At 43.5% G+C, this 25,418-nt stretch overlaps 1 protein-coding gene and 1 pseudogene across 1 annotated transcript in view; both read left to right on the forward strand.

The window, feature by feature from the left end:
- LOC144270318 (glypican-5-like) overlaps positions 1–25,418 on the forward strand; it is a 599,436-nt gene that overhangs the window by 12,440 nt on the left and 561,578 nt on the right. The window lies entirely within an intron of this gene.
- LOC144270155 (small ribosomal subunit protein eS17 pseudogene) lies at positions 23,552–24,018 on the forward strand (annotated as a pseudogene).

Below are 25,418 nucleotides of genomic sequence, written 5' to 3' on the forward strand. Positions count from 1 at the left end.
GTATCATTCTTATGCTTTTTGGCCATGGAAAGTCATATAGGGTGTTCCGTGGCACTATTATTTTATGATTCAACATTGTAATATCACCCAAAGGCCCAATCAATTGGAGACCCCATCGTGTTAGGTGCTATACAAACACACAAGATGACATGGTCCCTGATCCAGGGATCTTACACACGGTATGGCATGCAAAGTTGAAGCTACTTGGGGCAGGAAGTGCCTTTATTTCTTGTACTGTACAGCACCAGGCTCATTGTCCATGTTTGACAAAGTAGTAATACAAAATGCTGCAACCCCATGTCAGATTTTGGGTAAGCACTGTCCACCCGATGTGTTAATTAAAATAAGATTGCATCTAATTTGCTTATTTTGGAAGATCAGTTTTAAAAGAGGGTACCAAATTGATTATATTTTCAGTTTATTCATGCATGCATAATTCATGTATAGAGAAGCTTCTCATTTGAAATTTTAGAGTTCTTGTTTGAAGACTACACAAAGCACTCAAAATATTGGAAGAATTCTAGATTTCTCATAGATGATGCTAGTAAATATATTCATTATTTTATGGACTCTGAACCCTTCAGGAAGTGTCATTAATACCTGTAAGGTCCCCAGATGCTATGTTTTGCATTTTGATCTCTAATTTAGCTGACACCTGTAGTCAGGCAATTCCATAGTGACTCCACGGCTGCAGCAGAGAGCAAGTTGTTCCAGCAAAAGTCTTCATTAATGAACATTCTCACTTTACTGCTTCACCAATCGTTTTTCTGAGTGTACAGTATAACTTCTATTCAGTGTTTTTATATTTCCATGGGGTTTCTATTGAAATCTATGGAAACTGTATATATGCTTCTGAGGACTGAATTGGGCCCTTCTTGATGTTGTATTTCTCTAATTATTCCCCGACCACAGCTTTTCTAGGGTTCTTCCTGCACAAAATACATATGACAAACCATTCTGGAAAGCCGTCCTTTTCAGGGTAGAGCAGTGTAGCACAGGTCCCTCATTTTGGTGTACTTGTGTTGAGTCCTTTTAAAAACAAAAAACGAATTTCAGAAATCCACATTCACGATCTCACAGTATCAGATAGGTCATAGTAGCTTTGCAGGATAGTTCAGCACATCCCGAAACATTAATGGTTAAATGTATTCATTATATCAACAAGGGCCCTATTCATGAAGGGTCTATTTTCCACTCATTATGCATGCATAATTCCCATTAGTGCTACTGGGGGTTAAGTGTGCATAGTGAGGAGGAGAATAAAACTTATATTTACACATCCATGTTTGCAATTAGAAAATATGTTTTGTGTACTATGCACAAGAAATGGATCAAATTCTCACAAATTCCCTAACGTCTACAGACCTTTTCTATTTAACTAAGTATTGGCTTATGGAAAACTTTGAAAGATATAGAATTCTAGAGGGTATCTGGAGAGTCAATAAATATAAATATTACTATGCTGCTGTTAATATGAAACCCATGTGGGAGTTGTTGGATGTCCAACACTTTAAATAAGTGGCCTGAATTTCCAAATACCAAAATAAGGACCCAGGAGCCTAAGTTTAGGCTCCTAGGTTTGAAAAATCTTAGATAATATTAATAAAGGTAAAGTCTAGCAAGATTTTCTAGTTTATAGAAGGGATATTTCCAAATTAAAAACCTCACACACATCTCCATATTAAGATTCCTCATTCTTAGGGGCACATCAAAGCAGCATACAGAAGCTGGACGTTACCTGAGAGAGCCTTTCAGGTCCCCCAAATAGCTTGAACTCCTTAGAGCACTTGAAAACCCACATCTCTGACATGGGTGATGTGCAAAGCCAGCTTTTTTGTTGTTGTTGTTGTTGCAAGCCATCCATGCACATAGGGACCCTGACAAAGTCCTTTTACTTTTGAAAAGGGCTACTTTTACATCTACATGTTCATTTCCACTTAGTTCAAGTCTAAGTAGCAGGACATTGGCACAGTCTTCCCTTTGTTCTCCGCAAACATGGAGTTAAATGAGTGCTGTGAAATGAAAATGCTACGCTTGAGAAAGTGTAAGGGCTAGGTCCTCAGTAGATATACCTCAGTGTAGCTTCAGTGAAATCTATCTCCAGGACTGTTTGCCATATATGTTTGTGCTGGTAGATGCCTGGAAAAGAAGGGTAATCTGGCAAAAAGGAAGTGTGATTAGAAAATTGCAACTTCAGAGTCATTGAAATCAATGGAGCTATGTTAATTTACACTAGCTGAGGATCTGGCCCAAAGTCTTTTTTTGATAAATGTTAATATTAGACTAAAATTTTCTCCTCTTCATACCTTTTAACATTGTAGATGGGGTATAGAACCATATACAAAAATGGTATAAAGAAATACCAGATTTTTTTAAAGCAAAACCAAGCCCTTCCAAACCACTTTAATCCACCATTTGTGGTACAATGAAAGAGAACAGGAAGAATCCACTAAAAAAAACTATTCACAAAGGGCCGAATTCAGTCATGTCCCATTTGCAGTGATGCTAGTGAGAAGTGCAGAGCGATAACATGGAGCAGGAGTGCTAGAGGTGCATGGATGTGGCCTAAGACATTGTTTGAACAGTAGTGAAGCAACCTTAACTACAACGCTATTTACTGCTGGCTTGAAAGATGCTGGATATGCTCCCTCCTGGATTTTGGCCACCTGATGTGATCCTGTTCATCTCAGGTTCTTATGCCCCCCCCTCACTGTAGTATCTGAACACCACTTTATCCTCCCAGCATCGCTTTGAAGCATGGAAATATGTGTGTGACAATGACCCCCGCACACATCTGGGATGCCACCTGATGTACTGGAGTTTCACTGAGCCCCTCCTGCTCCACCAGCCTGGATTGCCTCTACCGGTTTTCCTGAATTAGGCTTTCCAGCCTCTTGCAGCATATGCACACAGGTAGAGCCACACCCAGCTGCAGACACAGACTGAAGTCAGCTCTGTGTAAGAGGATTCATCCAGCACTCACGTGCAAACCCAAAATAATACTGTCTTGCGGTGTATAGAAAGATCTGCACAGCGCAATCTCCTAAAAATTCGCCCTCTCCCTCAATGTGGAGAGAGAGATGCACAGCTTCTTGTCCCCCCTGCAGATATGAATTGCACAAAGTGGGTTATGTTATCAACAAGAAATACATTTATTAACTACAAAAGGCAGATTTTAAGTGATTATAAGGGATAGCAAACAGAACAAAGCAGATTACTAAGCAAATTTAAAAAAAAACACGCAAATTAAGCTTGATTCACTAAAGAAACAGGTTACAAAATATAATTTCTCACCCTAAATGTTGAATTTAGGCAGGATGCAGAGTTTCTGTAGCTCAGAGTTTCTATTATTTTTCTTACAGACTGGACCCCTGTCTCAGTTTGGACTCACCCCTGCCTTTCCCTTGGGTTAATTCCTTTGTCCCTTCATGTTCTTTCAGCAGCCCTTCTTTTTGGGTAGGCAGTGGAGGAGAATCCAGATCAACCCCCTCCACAGCCCTTAAAAAGGGTTTTCCTAAGGTGGGTATCCTTTGCTTGATTCCCCATCCCCCTACAGTGGAAAAGTGCCAGCAGTGTCCAAGGTGGTATTTTGTATCAGGTGACAGGACCACCTGACCTGGTAGTGTCAGAGCTACGTCCTGTGTCACCTCTCAGGCAGGAGAGTATCAGGCAGTATCTTCACAGTCTTTGTTTCTTCTTAATGGTCCATCAGCCCTGTCTGATGTTTTCATTGTTGAACCTGAAGGGATAGTTGTGGGTATCACCCAAAGTAGCACATTTGAAATATGGATACATGGTCAATATTCCTAGCTTCAGTTACAAAAAAGATACATGCATACAAATTGGATAAACACATTCAGTAGATCATAACCTTTTCAATGATACCTTACATGACCCCTCTGGCATAAAACATATCTTAGTCATGCCATACATATTATATCATAACTATTTATATGAAGAATATGGTGTGTAACATCACAATATGTATCCCTGTTTCACAGAGAGGGAACTGAGGCACAGAGAGACTAATGCCTAGATCCTCAAAGCTATTTAGGTGCCTAACCCCTAGTGAGGGTCTGGGCTTAAGTGACAGGCCCAAGGCTAGTTCTGGGCCTAGCTCCTAGGCTAGTTCCACTATCAGTGGAGCAGCTGTTCTCTCCACACTAGCAAAAATGAAAGATGGGGGTTCTATAGCTGGGGAGGCCATAGTGCCTCAGGTACATGGTGTGCTGGCAGCTGACTCTCCCTCCAGTGCTCAGCAAATGATAACTCGGGTTTTGTGTAGCTGAGCTAAGGGTTAGCAGTAGAGGTATCCCCTCACACGGTATACTTTTGCAGGATGAGCCAGATTGTATCCCAAATGGAGCAACTTCACATTAAGGCTGCCCCCCTCCAGAGTGACACATGGTCCTAGAGATACATGACATTTATATGGGCAGTCTAGAATAACTCTCTAATAAAAGTCTGAAGGCGAGAGCACCAAATGAAGAAATTGAACCGAACTCTGGAAGCTAAGAACTGTTAAAGATCATTGCCTTCAAATGAACCAATCAAAGGAGTGTCTTCAAATTAGTGTTTTCAGGTGTGTTAGACATTGGAGTCTAAAAGCTCTTAGTTTTATCAAAATCTAGGGAAATGTATTTATTGCCATTTCAAGTTTAGTGGGCTAAAATATCACCTCCTTAGTTTCAAGCTTTATGGATTCAAGCTTCAATAAATCAAATTTTCCCTTCCTAATCTGGGTTGCCCTAGATAAGTCAGGAAACATAAAAATATGCCTTCCCAAAAAAGTAACTGTGACTTGACTCTATCTATTTGTGAGTTTAAAGCTTCTGGTATATTTTTCTGTCCCTGAACTCTGACCTACCATTCTCTGTATCCCTCCTTCACAGAAATAACTCCTCTGGGGAGGAATTAGTTAAAATGCTAATGTCCTTTCCTCTTAAAGGGCTATTGATTTAGACAAGAATCCAAAAGTTCATTCTAGGGTTACTATCAAAGATGCTGATATTTTAGATCAATAGCGGAGGTGGAATTAGGTCAATTTATGTCAATTTGTCACATTGGTACGCTTTTCTGGAGACTGCCATATTGTGTTTGAAATGGAAGCAGAGTACAAGTCTCTAGCCTTTATGGCTGTGAAGATACCTCCCAAATGGGAACTGAGTGTAACCAATACATCATCCTCTGCCTGAGTCTACAGCCAGCTTGAAACAACAGCACTGAGAGGTTTGAACTGTCCCATCTACCTCCATGGTGTTTTAACTCTGAAGCATAATAACAATAATCTAAACGTCAATGTTGTTGACTAGTTGACAGATGAGCAAAGCAGGCAAGAAAGGAGACATGATGATCTGAAGATCAGCACAATGTATTGTCAGTGGTGTTTTGTTTTGGTGTCTCAGGTGGGAGAAGTAAGGCTTATTATTATAAATTATTTATGTATATGATGCTTCAGGGCCCCATTGTGCTAAGCACTGTACAGAGACGCACACAATAATGGACAGACCCAGCTCTGAATTGATGGCAATCTACATAGTCAAAACAGATAGGAGAGAGGAAATATCCTCATTTTAAAGGTGAGGAACTGAGGCCCAGAGGCATTGTGACTTGCCTGAGGGTAATGGAGTCTTTTCCATCAGCACACCTGAAAGTGCTTCACAGATTTCCATGTTGGACTCCACATTTTCCTGATCTGTAGTCAGGGTGTGAAGGCTTTTGAAACTGTCCAAAAAAACCCTTCATCTCTCCTATTCTTGGGATGAGAACATTTGTTAATTCAAGTAATCTCAGCAGACTCCCTATCTTCAGAAATAGACCCTACTGCTAAACTCACACAGTAGGGGCAGGAACCTACATTGGATACAGTTAACTATGCTGGCTACACCTAGCCCTGACCTTTGGAAGTGGGCAAGAGGCCTCTTCTGACGTGATTTCACTGTGGGCTTTCTCTTACCCAGTGCATAATTACTATGTTCTCATTGCAACTGTTGTGAAGAAAATGCCAGTTTGTATCCAGAACAACCAAAGCATTATCCACGGTCAAGGTGTATAGAAGAAAGGAGTGGGGAAGGGGAAGTGCAAAGACCTCCTCCAGCATCACACATTCAAAGAGCACTGCCACAGAAAGTGGAAGTGCTGTCCCTAGTCTACACTATGAAATTAGGTCGATTTTATAGAAGTCCATTTTTAGAAATCGATTTTGTATGTCCACACTAAGCGCTAGCATTGATTTACGGAGCAGTGCACTGTGGGTAGCTATCTCACAGTTCCCGCAGTCTCCGCCACCCATTGGAATTCTGGGTTAAGCTCCCAATGCCTGATGGGGCAAAAACATTGTCACGGGTGGTTTTGGGTACATGTTGTCAGTCGCCCTTCCCTCTGTGAAAGCAATGGCAGACAATCGTTTCGCACCTTTTTTCCATGCAGACGCCATACCACGGCAAGCATGGAGCCCGCTCAGCTCAGCTCACCATCACCACTTCTGATGTGTCCTGGGTGTCAGCAGACGGTGCAGTACAACTGCTAACCGTCATCATCCACCACTTCCGCTGCAACTCTGCTCTCCTGCTCTTGTAAATGAGCTCAGTCTTAATAGCAAATTTCATCATGTTGTCGTCATCCACTGCTTCTGCTGCAACTCTGCTCTCCTGCTGCCATGAATCCACCTTGCAGGTCCTCTTGTCGTTCTGTGTAAGTATCTATTCTTGTGGCATCCGTCGGCATCCACCGCTTCCGCTGCAACTCTGCTCTAATGCAGATGCCATACCATGGCAAGCATAGAGCCCGCTCAGCTCACCACTGCTGTTGTGAGCATTGTAAACACCTCACGCATTATCCTGGAGTATATGCAGAACCAGGCTAAGAGACACCAGCACGAGGACGATTTTGATGAGGACATGGACATGTTCCTGAAAGCAGGGGCTGTGGCAATTGGGACATCATGGTGGCAGTGGAGCTGGTTGATACAGTGGAACGCCATTCTGGGCCCGGCAAACAAGCACAGACTGGTGGGAGGCATAGTGTTGCAGGTATGGAATGATTCACAGTGACTGCGAAACTTTCGCATGTGTAAGGCCACTTTCCTGGATCTCTGAGTTGCTTTCCCCTGCCCTGAAGCACAAGAATACCAAGATGAGAGCTGCCCTGACAGTTGAGAAGCGAGTGGCGATAGCCCTGTGGAAGCTTGCTACGCCTGAGAGCTACCAGTCAGTCGGGAATCAATTTGGAGTGGGCAAATCTACTGTGGGGGCTGCTGTGATCCAAGTAGCCAGTGCAATCACTGATGTTCTGTTATCAAGGATAGTGACTCTGGGAAATGTGCACGTCATAGTGGATGGCTTTGCTGCAATGAGATTCCCTAACTGTGGTGGGGCGATAGACGGAATGCATATCCCTATCTTGGCACCGGACCACCTTGCCAACCAGTACGTAAACTGCAAGGGGTACTTCTCAATGGTGCTGCAATTGCTGGTGGGACATTTCACGGACATCAGTGTGGGATGGCTGGGAAAGGTGCGTGACGCTCACATCTTTAGGAACTCCAGGCTGTTCGAGCAGCTGCAAGAAGGGATTTACTTCCTAGAACAGAAAATTACCATTGGGGATGTTGAAATGCCAATAGTTATCCTTGGGGACCCAGCCTACCCCTTGCTCCCATGGCTCATGAAGCTGTGCACAGACAGCCTGGACAGTAGTAAGGAGCAGTTGAACTATAGGCTGAGCAAGTACAGAATGGTGGTAGAATGTGCCTTTGGATGTTTAAAAGCTCGCTGGCACTGTTTGCTGACTAGATCAGACCTTAGCACAACCAATATTCACATTATTATTGCTGCTTGTTGTGTGCTCCATAATATCTGTGAGAGTAAGGAGGAGACGTTTATGGCGGGGTGAGAATTTGAGGCAAATGGCCTGGGGTCTGATTTTGAGCAGCCAGACACCAGAGTGATTAGAAGAGCACAGCAAGGCGTGCTGCGCATCAGAGGGGCTTTGAAAACCAGTTTCATGACTGGCCAGGCTTCGGTGTGACAGTTATGTGTATTTCAACTTGATGCAAACCCGCCCCCTTTGTTGATTTTAATTCTCTGTAAGCCAAACACCGTCCCCACTTTGAAATAAAGTAACTATTGTTTTGCAACCATGCATTCTTTCTTTATTTCTAAAAAAAGGGAGAAAACTGACAAGGTAGCCGGGGTGGGGTGGGGGAGGAGGGAAGGGCAAGGCCACACTGATTTGTAGTGTGGCTACAATAAGCAAACTGTTTAAATGACAGCCTTCTGTTGCTTGGGCCATCCTCTGGAGTGGAGTGGCTGGGTGCCCCGAGCCTATCCCCCCCGCATTCTTGGGCATCTGGGTGAGGAGGATATAGAACTTGGGGAGGAGGTCAGGCGGTCGTACAGTGGATACAGCGGGGGGGGGGAGGTCTGTGCTCTTGTTGGCTTTTCTGCAGCTGCACTAGACACTTCATCATGTCCGTTTGCTCCCCCATTAGCCTTAGCATCACCTCCTGCTTCCACTCTTTGCACTCCTGCCTCTGCTCTTTGTGCTCACTTAATGCTTTCCTGGCCTCTGCCACTGAATGCCTCCATGCATTAAGCTGTGCCCTATCAGTGCGGGAGGACTGCATAAGCTCGGAAAACATGTCATCGCAAGTGCGGTTTTTTTCACCTTCTAATCTGCGATAACCTCAGAGACGGAGATGATGGGGGAGCATAGAAACATTTGCACCTCGGGGGAGATAAAAAAGGAGAGTAAAATTTAAGGTGATACATTTCTGAGAACAAAAGGGAGACTCTTTTTCACAGAGAATCAAGCAATTCACAGCAGACAGCACATGTGCTTTAGGTGCAAGGTTGCATTTTGCCTTTTATATTGAGTGCCTGCTGGTATGGTGACACATCACACACGGCTGGGCAACAGAATTTGGTTTCCATGCAGCCATGGTAAGGCAAAGGGTACGTGGGGTTGGCTTCTTACGCATAATATGTGGGAATGGTTTCAAACTGCAGCACCCTCCTTTCCCATAGCAAGCAATGGGTTGGGTTTCACATTTAAAAGGAGGGGCTGCGGTTTTCAGGTGGATGTGCAGCACACACCTTCCCCCACCCCACCACGTGGCTGTTCTCTGGGATGATCCCTTTTAGCCAAGCGCAAACAGCCCAGCATGAATGGGGTCCTTTTGCTGTTCCCTTAAAAAATTCTCCTATTCAACCAGGTGACCATGAATGATATCACTCTCCTGAGGCTAACACAGAGAGATATAGACTGAAAGTTGCTTGAATGTGACCAAAACCCAGGACCATTTGCTGCCATGCTTTGTGCTGCAATGATTCCAGAATACTTTCAGAGTACCTCCAGGAGAGCTTCATGGAGATGTCCCTGGAGGATTCCTGCTCCATCCCCAGACATGTGAACAGACTTTTCCAGTAGCTGTATTGGCCGCGAATGCATCCCAATTCTTCAGGCCAAATCAAACATTAAACACTATTGTTTTTAACCCTGTACTGTAGTTACAAATGTGCACTCATCAGAGGTGCCTTCTCCAGCTTCAGGGTCGGGGATCCCGCCTTTGGAGGGTATTGGCTCCAGGGTGATGAAAAGGTCCTGGCTGCCGGAGAGAACGGATTCACTGCTTGCCTGCTGCACATTCTCCTCCTCCTCATCCACAAAATCCTCCTCCCTGTTGCGAGAGACTCCCCCCTTGCAGGTGTCCACGGGGTAGTGGTAGGGTCCCCTCCTAGAGTGGCATGCAGCTGATCACAGAAGCGGCATGTATGGGGCTTGACCCAAAGGGACCGTTTGCCTCCTTTGTCTTTTGGTAGGCTTGCCTCAGCTCCTTAACTTTCATGTGGCACTGCTGTGTGTCCCTGTTGTAGCCTCTCTCCAACATGCCCTGTGAGATTTTGGCAAATATATTTGCATTTCTTCTTTTTGATTGGAGTTCTGCCTGCACAGATGCTTCTCTCCATACAACAATCAGATCCAGTGTCTCCCTTTCGGTCCATGCTGGAGCTCGTTTGCGATTCTGGGACTGCATGGTCACCTGTTCTCCTGAGTTCGCCATGCTGACCAAACAGGAAATGAAATTCAAAAGTTCCCGGGGCTTTTCCTATGTACCTGGCTCCTGCACTGGAGTTCAAAGTGCTGTCCAGAGAGGTCAGAATGGAGCATGTACCGTTATGGAGCATATACCAGAATGGAGGCCAATACTGTTGACTTGCATCCGCACTTCCCCAAATTCGACCCACCAAGGTCAATTTTAGTGCTACTCCCCTTGCCAGGGAGGAGTACAGAAGTCAATTTTAAGAGTCGTTTAATTTGACGGAACGGGGTTGCTTGTGTGGACGCATTCATTTTAAAATTGACCTAATGCAGCTAAATTCGACCTAACCCCTTAGTGTAGACCAGGACTTAGTCTTCGTCTCATGGGTAATACGGTCTTCTAATGGGACCATGCTGTTTCTTGGACAGCTTGAAATGAGGTTAAATGAAAACTCTCCTTTGCCCATCAACACTAATCACTAGTCCCAAAACCTACAATTTTGCATGGGGCCTTAGCCTATCTTCCATGATAAGCTAAGGTTCCCCATCTTTAAAAAGAGCTTGGCTTGTTCAGCCTAACAAAGTGAAGACTGAGAGGGAATGTGATTGCTCTCTGTGAATACATCTGGGGGATAAATGTAAGGGAGGGAGAATAGCTATTTAAACTAAAGGAAAATGCTGGCGCAAGAACATACAGGTATAAACTGGCCATGAATAAATTTAGGCTGGAAATTAGAAGAAGGTTTCTAAGCATCAGAGAATCTGGAACAGAGGATCTGGGGAGGGGAAGAGGCAAATAATCTAGGTAGTTTTAAGACCTAGCTTAATATGTTTATGAACAGGATTGTATCACAGGGTTCCCTGTGATATCAGGGGACTGGACTTGACCCACAAGGTCTCTGCCAAGCCTATGTCTTATGTGACCTCTCAGTGATTTTAATGGGTTCCATGCAGCTAAAATCCCAATTAACTCTGTGAAAGTATGTGGGTGGATGTCCTGTATTGTATCTTCTAAGTGACTAAAGAGATACAGAATCATAATTCTTAGCAGATTTTTTAACAGTAACTTGGATTCTGCATGCCTAGGGTCTGCCCCATGGTTTTCAGGGCCCTGATGATCTAATCCTCATTAACAGCCTGATCCAGACCCACTGAATTCAGGGACATAGTAACCTGAAGTTACTTCTTTCTTATGGTTATAACTCAGAATTGTATATAGCTAGAGGCAGAATTATGGATCTGATATAATGACTAATGAATATCAAAGTCAATGAGTCTTTCCATTGACTTGAATTGTTCTTGGGTTGGGACCTGTGTCTCCAAAACCTTAGAAGATAAGGACATGCCTCCCTCCTGTCCTTCATGTGAAATGTGTCTCATACAATTGAAACAGCATAGAGGCAACTGATCACTGTGGTGGTTGTATAGTTACTTAGAAATGACTATCAGGGCTGTTAAATGGTATTTCCAGGCAGTGGTTCATGATATTTTGTAGCAAACTTTATGGCTTTGCTTACACAATAGTCTTTTGCATTTGTACAGCACCTTTCAACATAGCACAACCAAGAGCAAGGTGCTCTGCTCTGTCATCTGTATTCCTCATTTACCAATGCTCTACTCTAAGGTATAGATTAAGGTGTCATGCCAAATTGCTGAGCCAACATTTGCAAGCATTTATTTATGTATCGTGTAGCCATTTTGAATGTCATTAATCTCTAATCAACTCCACTAAGACTGTAAACTCTTGGGAGCAGAGAACATCTTTTTGTTCTGTGTTTGTAAAGCATCTAGCAGAAGGGAGGCATGGTCCACAACTGGGGCTCTTAAGAGTTGTGATATGAATAAATTTATGCATCATGAATGATGAACACATTTATGCATCTTTGGCTGTGTGTTCACCCATTTTGTCTGCTGTGGGCTTATGATATCTTAGACACAACAGGCCCAATTCGCCACTGTGTTACTCTAGTTTTACATCAATCATTCCATCTGATCTCAATGGAATTACACTGGCAAAAAAACTGGAGTAATGCAGTGGTAAACCAAGCCCAGAGAGTTTACTACACTGGGCCATTGTTACCTGCTATTCTAAGTAGTTACAGTGGCATGATCAACTAATTTTCAGAATCAGCCACATACAGAGAGAGTCCTTGAAACTTGTTTGTAATCAGCTGTGGATTTTTAGTTCAGTATGGTGTGATTGCTGATGTTATTGGTGTAGAAAGGTCCTGATTAGGGTCATTGGAAATCTGTGGAAATTCCTCCAGATTTTGCAGAATTTCCTCCTCCTCCTTCCCCTCTTCCAAAAAACCCCAACAAACAAACAGATGACCCCTGGAATTTAATTAACAACTTTGGAAAATCTGGATTTTTTTTTACAGTATATTCCTTCCAAATAAAACACTAATACATTGATAAACTGTTCAATACATTTATATTTATCTTTGGTGACTAGCTTCAAATAACGAATGGCCAAGGTCTTCAGAAGTGCCTAGTGATTTGGGGTGTCTCAAATTTTGGGTGTCAAACTTGATCCCTCTAGGTGCACAGCATTTTCTGAATATTATGCCTCTAAGGTTTTCACCAAAAACTGAGGCCCCCAGAATCACTAGCTAATTTTGAAAATCCTACCCTTAGACTTAACATCAGTGAGCTTTACCTTTTCTGGGGAAAATAGTCTTCCATCACTTCCCTGAGATCTGTCCTTTCCCCTTAGAGATCATTTCCTCCCACCCCCCACAAAAGCTTCCAATCCAATCCCAGAGATATTCCAGTTGCTTTAGAATATCTTCTGTGTTCACCTCCCTTTTAGCCCTGACTCTTCTCATATATTTCCTATGCTGAGGACCAAAAGGAGAAAAAATGACAAAAAAAGAACTTTTACTCATATGTAGCTTGAAAATTATTTTCCACCTCTTGCCCCCTCAAATGAATCCTATCACAGCAAGTGATGTGATTAGCAGGGAGAACCTACTGAAATGATTGTCTGTCAGTGGTAAAAGAGTGTTAACATCTGAATTATTATTTGGCTTCAGAGTTGAAATGAATGAAGCAGTTCACACCTCTCAAAGCGATTTCATTTTGTCTCCCTGTTGCACTAGAAAGACCTACATTGATTTGCACTTGAGAGTTTTCTTTGCAAGTAGAGGGGCTAGAAATAGGGTGAGCAGATGTCCCATTTTTATAGGGACAGTCCCGTTTTTGGGGACTTTTTCTTACCCCCCCCACCCCCTGTTCCATTTTTTTCACAGTTGCTATCTGGTCACCCTAGCTAGAAATTTACTTCTTTCATTTAAAAATCAAAGCTTCAACTCTGCTATAAACACTAATCCGTGGAAAGAGACATATGTGTGCTTCAGTTTAGAATTTCCACTGAATGTATTTCCTGTGGCACTTTTCTTGGTGCACTGTGACAGTGGTATGCCTCCCACACTGGAGAGATGAAATATAATGCCATTAGTTGACACTAGTCCTGAAAAGCACAGAGAGAGAGAGAGATTTATTGTGCCGCTGTAAGAAAGTGTGTGTGCGCTTTTTAAATATGTCAAAGGATAGTATTTCTGCTGTGGATACAGAGGGACCTAGAATAGCAAGAATGAATTTAGACTTTTTCAGTTGATTTGTCACAGTTCTGGGAATTTGTCTCATGACAAATGTTATGGGAAACTTAAAGAAACATCTTAGTATTACAAGAAATAACATGCTGCTTTTTCTGCTCACTTTGCACATGACTGCTGTTGCAATACACAGGAGTCTGCTCCTCAGCTGGAGTAAGTCACTGTAACTCCATCGAAGTCTCATGAAATCTAGGGTTGGTAAGCCCTTCACCATCCACAGTCATCACTCATGAGTCGCTTGAATTGCTCTGCACCACAAACATTTGGCTGGCTGGCCCTGGTATTAGCTCGTTTCATCTAGCCAGGCTTAAGCTATTCAGCACCACTTGCTGGGAGGACAAATCTGGAGGTGGACTATCCCTTCCATTCCCCCTCAGGCTCACATGTAGGGAAGACTCACTGGAATGAAAATCCTTTGACTCTATTTATACGCAGCACTACGTATATTTCAAGGCCATCCCACACTTCCCATTATGAAATATTCTTTTCAGAGGCTTATAACTTCATCAAATGTTAACCGTTCAATGTGAGATTTTCTATGCCAGGTGTCTGCCTCAGGCTGCTTGGTGGTTGTTTTTTTTTTTGTTTGTTTTTGTTTTTGTTTTGTTTTTGTGTGGGGGCAGGATGGAATTTCCGCAGAAATGGTTCAGCCATTTCTGAGACCAAAGCTAAGGGAAAATACATTTTTTCCCATATTAAAAAAATTTCTTATAAACCACTTCCATGAACAGCTCTAGCTGCTCCATGCCTTGGAGCAGGGAATTGAAATTTGGCAGGGGATACAAAAATCCCAGCTCTGCTGCTGACCCATGTGGGGGTCCAGATTCCACATAATATGGATTTTTTTTTCAATTTTAAAGCTTTAGAGAAAACAGAAGAAATCACATCCAAAAATCTCCATTAGAAGAAAGTTAAAGTGTGTGAAGTCAAGTGCTCAAAAGTTAGAAATTCCAGAATTAATGTCACATAGAATGTGATAGGTCCTGTGCAAAAAATAGTATGTGATCATGTCCTTTCAGACTGTGAGATTAAAGCCTATGCACAAGGGTACCTGAATGGCACAGGAAACCTTAATTCTGGCATTTCACAACTCTCGAAGGCTGGCTTTTGCAACTTGTTTTTTTAACATAATTTATGTAATCTTTATATTGATAGGGTTAATATAGGGATTGCTTTGGCACAATGGTGGAAGTAGGTTGAAACAGATCTGGGAGCTCTCTGTATTGGTCCAAGAGAAGGAGGATCCATGGAAGAGCAGGCAGAGTAGACCTCTCCCGCTGCTTTAGCAGAAGAGGGGAAATTGCACCCCATTCCAATTGCCCTTACTTTAGTCTCTGCTTTGCTCATATGTGTGAAATTTTACAGGTTTAGATCCATTTTGCTAATCACAGTAATCCACAATGGATTTTCCACTCATTTTTGCAAATGAGCAAGGTTGTCTGGTAATTAATCTGTTGTAATGACTGTTGAGTTCCCTGATTACTTGTGGCACAAATGATCCTCACAGAAATCACTGTATGCATTTTAAACATTGGTAAGTCAACTATTGACTGTTGGATAATGCAAACATGCCATTTGGCAGGCTTAATTTACTTTGAGAGCCTTGTCTACTTGAATATATAGTTAAAATCCTTTTAAAAATTCAGTGCTTCCAACTTTTGCATTTTGATTAAGAGTCTGATGATATTTGCTGGTTTTTCTTAGAGCCTCAGCTCCTGGAGTTGTGTGATTACATGAAAATCACAGCATTCATCTTTTAAATATGTATATTTCTAGCTTTTGTGGAGGAAAGCCTGAAAACATGAATGAGGCCTCAGAAATCAAAAGGGCAAATAAAACTAACCCAAATTTATTATTTAAAAAAATAATCTCATGATTTTTAAGTCAATATGCTATTTTGGGGAGTGGGCCCGACTCATGATTTTTGATTACTGCGGGTTGGCAATGCTGAAAGTTCTAAGAATCTTTAAGGCTGATAGTCTACCAAGATTGCAAAAGTGTTTCCATTTGCTTCTCTCATCCACCTGCTAGCACTCCTATGGGTACCTGCATGGCCCCACAGTATGCCAACATTTTTATGGCTGACTTAGAACAACACTTCCTCAGCTCTCGTCTCCTACTGCTCCTACTCTACTTGCTTTACATTGATGACGACTTCATCATCTGGACCCATGGAAAAGAAGCCCTTGAGGAATTCCACCATGATTTCAACAATTTCCATCCCACCATCAACCTCAGCCTGGACCAGTCCACACAAGAGATCCACTTCCTGGACACTACCATGCTAATAAGCGATGGTCACACAAACACTACCCTATACCGGCAACATACTGACCACTGTACTTACCTACATGCCTCCAACTTTCATCCAGACCACCCCACACGATCCATTGTCTACAGGCAAGCTCTACTATACAACCACATTTGCTCCAACCCCTCAGACAGAGACAAACACCTACAAGATCTCTATCAAGCATTATTACAACTACAATACCCACCTGCTGAAGTGAAGAAACAGATTGATAGAGCCAAAAGAGTACCCAGAAGTTACCAACAGGCCCAACAAAGAAAACAACAGAACGCCACTACCCATCACCTTCAGCCCCCAACTAAAACCTCTCCAGCGCATCATCAACGATCTACAACCAATCCTGAAGGACGCCTCTCACAGATCTTAGGAGACAGGCCAGTCCTTGCTTACAGACAGCCCCCCAACCTGAAGCAAATACTCACCAGCAACCATACACCACACAACAAAATCACTAACCCAGGAACCTATCCTTGCAACAAAGTCCGTTGCCAACTATCTCCACATATCTATTCAGGGGACACCATCATAGGGCATAATCACATCAGTCACACTATCAGAGGCTTGTTCACCTGCACATCTATCAATGTGATATGTGCCAGCAATGCCCCTCTGCCATGTACATTGGCCAAACTGGACAGTCTCTACGTAAAAGAATAAATGGACACAAATCAGACGTCAAGAATTATAACATTCAAAAACCAGTCGGAGAACACTTCAATCTCCTGGTCACCAGATTGCAGACCTAAAAGTGGTAATATTACAACAAAAAAAACATCAGAAACAGACTCCAAGGAGAGACTGCTGAATTGGAATTAATTTGCAAACTGGACACCATTAAATTAGGCTTAAATAAAGACTGGGATTGGATGTGTCATTACACAAAGTAAAACTATTTCCCCATGTTTATTCCCCCCCCATACTGTTCCCCACACATTCTTGTCAACTGCTGGAAATGGCCCACCTTGATTATTACTGCAAAAGGTTGTTTTTTCTCTCCTGCTGGTAATAGCTCACCTTACCTGATCACTCTCGTTATAGTGTGGTAACACCCATTGTTTCATGTTCTCTGTGTATATAAATCTCCCCACTGTATTTTCCACTGCATGCATCCGATGAAGTGAGCTGTAGCTCACGAAAGCTTATGCTCAAATAAATTTGTTAGTCTCTAAGGTGCCACAAGTACTCCTTCTCTTTTTGCGGATACAGACTAACACGGCTGCTACTCTGAAACTCTTCAGACTTTTAAGTTTTGAGGCAGGGACTGCCATTTTCTGTATATTTATACAGTACTTCTCACAATGGATCCTGGACTTGGCTGGCTTGGAGGTCCTATCACAATACAAATGTTAAGGGCTTTGATTTTAAGCAAGTTTTCCCTGCAGTTCAGTCTGAAAAAGAATGGGCTGACCTCTCCACCTCCAGATTTGTTCTCCCTAAGTCTGTGTGTCTGACGAATATTCTGGGGGGCAAAGGGGAAGAGAGAGTGAGAGCACACTAACATCAGTCTTCAGTGTCAACCAACCAGGTTTATGTGATGCAGACCAGGTCAAGCAAGTCGTGAATGGCAAAGAGGCTTACTGACTTTAGATCTTATGTTGATCAGCATGAGATTGAGATCCTGGGGTGGTGGGTGTTTTGGGACCATCAGAGGTAGCTGGTGATGGGCTGGCATTTCCTGTTGGCTAGTAAGTGTATCCTATTTGTTTCTTATTGTGACTAAATTGACCATGCATCCTGGTTTTTCCTGGGACAGACCCACTCTTTCATATGGTGTCCCAGGAATTTTTTCTAGGACACCTTAAATATCCCAGGTTTATAACTACAGAACATTTGTTCTAGGCATTTTGCTATATGAGTGGAATTTGTTCTGTGTTTACCAGGAACAAATAGTCCAGTGGAACGAGTGTCCAGTGTAAAAATGTGTTTTGGACTGAAGCAATAAGTCAAATGAGTATAGACGCTATCAAAGCTGTTTGGTTGCTCATAGTGACTACTAATGGTACTTGTTCAGTATTTCATAATAAACTGGGAGTAGTGACACTAGTACACAGCTGGGGTTTTTTTTTAATGTACTTTTATATGATTTTTTTCACAGCCCTAAAAAATACCTCCACAAAAGCCTCAAGACTGCTCAACTCCCCAAGGGACTTTGTGGTGGTTAGTTGTATGTGAGGTGCACCAGATGCCTGTCACAGGGCTGGTTCAGGGTCCTGTGCCTGAAAGGGTAAACCCTCTCCCTCCCTCAGGGAAGTTTAGGTAAAAAGGAACAGGACCCATGAAAGAACTGATGAAATGGAGAGGTTCTTTGTTAAGACAGCCTTGCAAAACCTGGGTAAGGGGTGTTTCTGGTCTTCTTTGGGATTGGCCTTGGTACACCTGGGAAAGAGAGCAGACTTATAAAGGAGGAAGCCCTCAGAGAGGAACAGACAGGCAGGCTGGGAAATGGGAGACCCGAGTGGCAGCACGCTGAGGCTCCTGGTTCAGTAGAAAGCCTGCAAAGCCTGAAGGGGGCAGGAGGAGAACTTGAAGCCCCAAAAAGAGCCAGGAAGGAACTGAGACACTCTCTCTGTGGGCAGCCTAAAATAGGTCCCTGGAAGGGACTAAGAGATGGGAACAGGACTTTGGTGGGGAGTTACTCAGAATGGGAAATAATTGAGCAAGTATTGAGTGAGGGGTTTATGTTGTGGGAAGCCCAAGAAAGAAGTCCTGTAGACAGTTTGAGCACAGTGGTTGATGTATATATTTTGGATGTGGGACTGAGGTCCCCTGAAGGAGCTGCAATGGTGTGCAACCTGGCTGTAGGGCCAAGTCTTCAGAAGAAGGGTACCCCTGAACATTTAGAAGTGGCACTAGAGAGGCAGAAACTCGGCTTACTCACACCTGGAGGCTAGGGGGCGCTCTAACTGGTGGATGGCCCCATGACCTGTAGCTCACGAAAGCTTATGCTCAAATAAATTTGTTAGTCTCTAAGGTGCCACAAGTACTCCTTCTCTTTTTGCGTTTCCACCATACCTGTCCTGTTGCTATGCTCTGGGAAGGGACAAAACTGGTAAAGCTCCACTCTAGGGTAATAGGAAGTGGGGTTGCAAATAGGGAGTCCTTTTCCCTGTCTTTTAAAGGCGTGTTATAATGTTTGGAGGCAGGGAGGTTCAGCCTATGTCTTGGAGCTTGTCTTCACGGCAGATTTAACTTGGGCTCAACCACGGGTTTGACCTTAACATGATCCATGTTCACACATCTGCACACCTCTGTCCATGCTACGTGGAAAGGTAGCTACCGCTCTCTGAGCTATAGCTGATAGGGCAGACCCGGAGATCGCTGTTAAGGTATATTGCTATACCAAGGTACTTGTGAAGATGTGCGGTCACACCAGTCGAGACCTGATGGTCCTCCAATCACTTTCCATAGCTCTCTGACTGGAAGTGGACTTTAAGTGGTTCTTAGAGATTTGGGGGGCTGACTGGGCTCTACCCTCACCACCACAAGCCTGTAGGGAAAAGAAGAAGAATATGGGAGAGGAAGGGACATTCCCAGAGTTTTGCATCAATAACCTGGAATTTCCCAGGTACTAGTGTCTGGAAAATAAGGGGTACCATTGGTCCCTTGGCAGTCATGCATGGATGTGGGATTGGGGTGAGAACAGCAGTCAGAGTGTGGGTTTCCCCAGTAGGCAGAATGTTACAAATCAAACACCTTTGATCCAACTCAGAGAGGGAACATAGGGACAGGAGCCAAAGGCCACTGAAAACGGGAAAGCAGAGGCACAGATCAGTGTTGTTGTGGCCAGGATCCCAGCTGAAATTGGAGAAACTGAGGCATGACTTAGTGTCGCTGTGGCTCAGATCCCAGCTGAAAGTGGGAAAGCTGAGGAAGATAAGGAGTACTACCCATGTATTCTTTAATTTCATACCCTGGGTAGTGCCCTCAAGAGGAGTATTTTGCAATTTGCAGTCAGCTGCTGCCTCAGTCCTGGCCAGACCCAATTTATTGTTAATGGCAAAGTCTGAGATAGTCGTTGTTGTTGTGTGGGGCAATCCTTGAATCTCTGCAATAGGGTTTCCGTGAAAGGAAGAGAGTCAGATCTGAAAACTGATTTCAGTGCTTTGGTGAGGGGCATTGCATCTAGCATGAAAAAGAATCATTGTCTCCACAAAAGGCCGCAGCTGTCAATCCCAGTTATTGGGGTGAGTGGGATCTATCCCTAGGGCACATAACAGCATACCAGCTTGGGTCCTGTCAGGAAACCATTTCCTCCCACAGTTCCTAGAGTGAGCAGCTAAGCTCTCCCACAATACCCTGTGAATGTGAGCAGTGACACAGTGCAGTATGGTGCTAGAAATCTTGGGATATGTGCCCAATTGCCTGTATTGCTTGTCGTAGCCGGGTACAGCACCAGCGTGGACATGAGGTGTGAGATGTGGTCATGCTAGCATTGGTTAGGCTACCACGGGTTAGCTTACCCTGTGATTGCCTCACCTGTGCTTAGCATGCAATGAAGACACAGCCTTGATGTGTGCTGGTTCCTTGCAGCGGGGTTGGGGAGGCAACTGCTTTGTTTCTTCCTTTGGATGCAGGAGGAGTAGTAGAGAAAGTTAAGTTAGGGTTTCAAAGTTCCTAGACTCACAAAGTGCAGTGCCTGAGCTGGTGGCTGGGGCGGGATCCTGCTTCCTGCTGAGGGGAGACTTGTTTCTCTGTACGTTGGGTGCATCTCATGGGTGGAGTTGTAGTAGTTTGTGATGGCTCTGCCTATACCTTTGTGCAATTCCTTTGTCCAGTTTAACATCTCTGCAGGGTCCAGTATGGGATGGCGGGGGATGTACTTTCTGTAGTGTTGCTGTATTAATTTAGGCTTTGTGTCTGCGGGAGGTAATCATTTGGGGAGCAGTGTTTGGAAACTATTTCTTTTTTCATTTGGGTTTAGCCTCCTAATCTAAACTGGTTTTTCCTGATTGCTGACCTTTCCTGGAGCTGAGGCAACAGCTGCCCAACATGGATGAGTCCCAAGAAGGACACAACACTGGCTGTTGTTCAGCCCAGCCAGATTTGAATGCAAGGTATTTAGTTCACACCTTCCTGTATTATTAAGTCTAGGAGTCTTTGGGAAAGTTTGCACAATATTAAAAGTTGGGCTTTGGATTAGGGTTTTGTTTGGAAATACTGCTTAAAAAGCCTGTCAAAATATAGCAGAACAGAGAGATTACACAGAGCTGGATTTTTGATAGTGCCAACACAGGACTACTTTAAACCATAAAAACTATAGCTTCAACTTGTGTAAATCGGCCTATCTCCATTGAAATCACTAGAGCTAGGGCAGTTTACACCAACTGAAGATCCGGCCTTTGACTTCAGAACATGGCTGTTGCAGTATCCTTAGGGGTTTGAAAACATCGCAGAGCACTGGCTGTTTCTGTCCTGTTGATGTTAATGAAAATTGTGTGGTTAAATGCTTGTGCACCAAAGTGAATATTTTACCTTTCAGTGGGGGTGTATTTTGTTTTAGATTCATGGAGATTTCATTCCTAACACTCAGCCTTATTTTAGCATTCAGGGACCTATGCATATACCTCTAAAAACTGGTTCTTCTGATGCCAGTGGCAAAAATCTCTTTGAGTTCAGTTGACCTTTGGTCCAAGTCCTCAGTTGACATAAATAGTCACAGCTCCTCCGGTTTCAATAAAACTATGGTGATTTATACCAACTGAAGATCTGGTCATATAGCTTTAGCCTGCTGCTGCTGGGGTGTATTTTATAATAGCAGTTGCACATTTGTGCATGCTAAGTATTTTTAAGATTGCAGAAAATGTCCAATAGGAGCCCTTGGTTTCATAACTTTCCAAAACATTCATATTTGGGGTTGAAATTTACCATAATTGGTCTCTGCCTGAAAGTGATTTGTTTTTCTTAGTTTGAGCAAAATCCTTTGAGCTATTTTATTTTTAGTTAAACAAATGTGAGAAAAATGCTTTTCCCTTCCAAAAAACAAAACAAAACAACCCGAAACACAATCTCACCACCCCTTTTTTTTAACCCTGTATTGCTGCAAACCAGCTGTAGTTTGACATTTGAAGTATAGCATGTACATGGCACCCTGAGGATTAGTCACTCTGCTTGACTTGAAATGCAAAATTGAGCCTTTGAAATCTGCAGCCTGCGCATGTGCAATAGAACTGTCCTGTTCCATCAATAAGTGCACACCTTAGGAAATGAGCACTGTGCATGCTTTCCATTTACTGTGGTAGAGTCAAAGGCTGGCCGGGCACTTTCATCCACTCTCCTCCCACCCCGCAGTCTGTTCACGGTAGAGATGAAGAGACAGGAACAGGCATGTGACTGTCTGGCTGTTTCCTGTTCAGCAGGATTGTCCTGGTGTTTGGAATGGACGTGGCCCTCAATGAGGGCCATGTGATATGTTTTAAATGAATGAAGTGTCTCAATGTTAAAATGTAAGGCAGTGATTAGAAAACAGTTCTACCGAGCTGGGAAACAGTTCTACTGAGCATATAAAGTGGAAGTACATGTATAGCTAGTAAGATGCTCAATTCCAAAAGCTGATCACAAGATACCAAGGTGCTCTGATACCATGGTGATCAGTGACCTTACGGAAAACTAGATGGTGTGACAAAGTTCCTCCTCTGCCTTGGTGGGTCCTGCGCTTATTGGTGGATTTTCTCGCCTCAGAGGTTCACGGCAGCACTCAGTTTGGCCACTTTTGTGGCTCAAATCTGCCGTTCACTCAGTTAGCCTCATCACAGGCCAGCATAGGGAAAGGAAGAAGAACAATCCCCGCAGTCTCGGCTGATCCACCTAGTGGATCAGGGAACGGGCCAGAGACATTCCCCGTTGGTGAAACCCAGAGTCCAGTTCAACTCCTCTGGTATCAAGTAGGGAGTTGTGGGGGGGTGGGGGGGGGGATGGAGGGAACCCGGGCCCGCCCTCTACTCCAGGTTCCAGCCCAGGGCCCTGTGGATTGGAGAGCTGTCTACAGTGGCTCCTGTAACAGCTGTGTGACAGCTACAACTCCCAGGGCTACTTCCCCATGGCCTCCTCCCAACACCTTCTTTATTCTCACCACAGGACTTCCTCCTGATGTCTGATAATGCTTGTACTTTTCAGTCTTCCAATAGTACACCTCACTCTCAGCTTCTTGCTCCCAGCTCCTCGCACATATACCACAAACTGAAGTGAGCTCCTTTTTAAACCCAGGTGCCCTGATTAGCCTGCTTTAATTGATTCTAACAGCTTCTTGATTGGCTGCAGGTGTTCTAATCAGCCTGTCTGCCTTAATTGTTTCTAGAAAGTTCCTGATTGTTCTGGAACCTTCCCTGTTACCTTACCCAGGGAAAAGGGACCTACGTAACCTGGGGCTAATATATCTGCCTTCTATTACTCTCCTGTAGCCATCTGGCCTGACCCTGTCACAATATGTATAATCAAGGAGATAAGCCAATGATACAGAGTGCGTCCAACAATAAGAACAGCTAATGCCAATAAAGTTCTTCAACTCCTTAAAAAAAAAAACAAAAAACAACCTTCCCTGTTACCTTACCCAGGGAAAAGGGACCTATTAACCTGGGGCTAATATATGGGATGTGTGCGAACAAAGACCGTGAAAAAGGCGGCCTGGGTCATCATTGAAAAGTACTACACCCGGCTAGGAATGACTTCCACATGAACAAACGGGTGTGTGAAGAGAGTGCCATCATCCCTAGCAAGAAACTTTGCAAAAAGATAGCTGGGTATGTCACCCATCTGATGAAGCGTATTCAGAGGGAGCTTGTCAGAGGTATCTCCATCAAACTGCAGGAAGAGGAGAGAGAGAGGAGGGATAACTATGTCCCGGAGGTCTTTGCCCTTGACCAGGAGATCATTGAAGTTGACCCAGATACTAGGGAAATGCTGAAGCTGCTGGACTTTGGCAGTCTGTCCAACCTGCAGGTCACGCAGCCCACTGTGGGAATGAACTTCAAAACACCAAGAGGAGCTATCTGAATCCATTGCTGTGCTGTCACTTTTCCAATAAACGTGGGAAACCAAAAAAAAAAAAAAAAATCAATCTCCCATAGCCATCTGGCCCGACCCTGTCACATAGGGTACGGAGATGAATCACTATATTGCCAGCTCTGTAGCACTCCTATTGTCCCTCTCTCAAGTGCATTTTCAGAATGGTTTTTGTGGATTGTACTGATCAAAGGTCTGCTGGCTACTGCTCAGCTCCTCAGCGTCCCCAGTCTCTGTTGAACAGCCTGACAGTGTACTGCCATGATGCGAGGGTAGCTCAAAGGCTTGTTGAAGGGGAATCTATATACTCAATGAACATGGTCACAGTGAATTTCAAAAATAACTTTCAACACATATTTTCTGATAGATGTTTCACATGGCTTTCCTGTATCAGTGACTGTGCAGTATGCTTGCACCATGGTTGACTGACTGACAGACCATTTCAGTAGGACATTACAAACCATTGAGCAGCACTGAAGAATCCATGCCACAAGCGTAGCACAAGGCATGGTCTTTCCCTGTTCCGCAGTGGTATACAAGATGGTACAGTAAATATGCAGCAAGTATAGAAAAAGCATATACACCATCTAGAGAGAATTTAATGGGTGCTAGTCACTGAAATGACATAACTGATCAATTTTCTTCCTTTCGTTTACCTCCATAATTTGAAAAGAGTATCTTTATTTTAGTGACTGTTCACGATGGAGGAGATATTTTTTTTTTTAAGGGAAGCATAGCCATCTCAGCTCTAGGAACAATCAAGTGGTTGTGATGTCCTTATCAAACAGAACAGATTGCTGTGTTAGTAAGTCACCTGTCCAGCACTCTTGGCAGCTATGGATCTGAAATCTGACACGTATTCCTGAGCCTGTCTCAGCAGTGTTAATGCAGTTTGCCACTCAGTGCTTTCTTTCCCCATCCGTATGCCTTACTGATGGAGACTGTGTTTTACATTAAGATGTAATGGGATGAATTTATTATCATATTTCCAGCATTATTAAAGTCTTCAGGACAGTGCTAATCAGCTCTAATTAATCTCAGCACCAAGGAATGTAGAGTACAGAAAGCTTATATTAGAGTTCTATAATTGGGCTAAAGGTTCTCCCCCAAGGCTAATACTAAATAAGAGAGAGCTGCCAAGCTTGGTATATGATAACAATACTGACTTAAAAGTATCATTAGGAGACTAAGGATCATTTTGTTGATCTTTTAATGCTTTGTGTTTTACATCAAGTTCTTAACTTTCAGGGTCTTTGTGCTGTTGCTTTTTAAGAATGCCTTTTATATCCTTTCAGCTCTGAATCAGCAGACCTAATCATCAGCTTCCCGCAGCATTCATCCAGGGAGTTTACTGAGTGAGGAATTCCAGGAGAGCAGCTTCCCTTGGGGCTTCCTATGGCTTTCTTAAAGCTTTCTTAAGGAGACATTAGATTCTTCCAGATAGCTGCTTT

This window comes from Eretmochelys imbricata, chromosome 9, assembly GCF_965152235.1.
Source record: "Eretmochelys imbricata isolate rEreImb1 chromosome 9, rEreImb1.hap1, whole genome shotgun sequence".
Classification (NCBI taxonomy): Eukaryota; Metazoa; Chordata; order Testudines; family Cheloniidae; genus Eretmochelys; species Eretmochelys imbricata.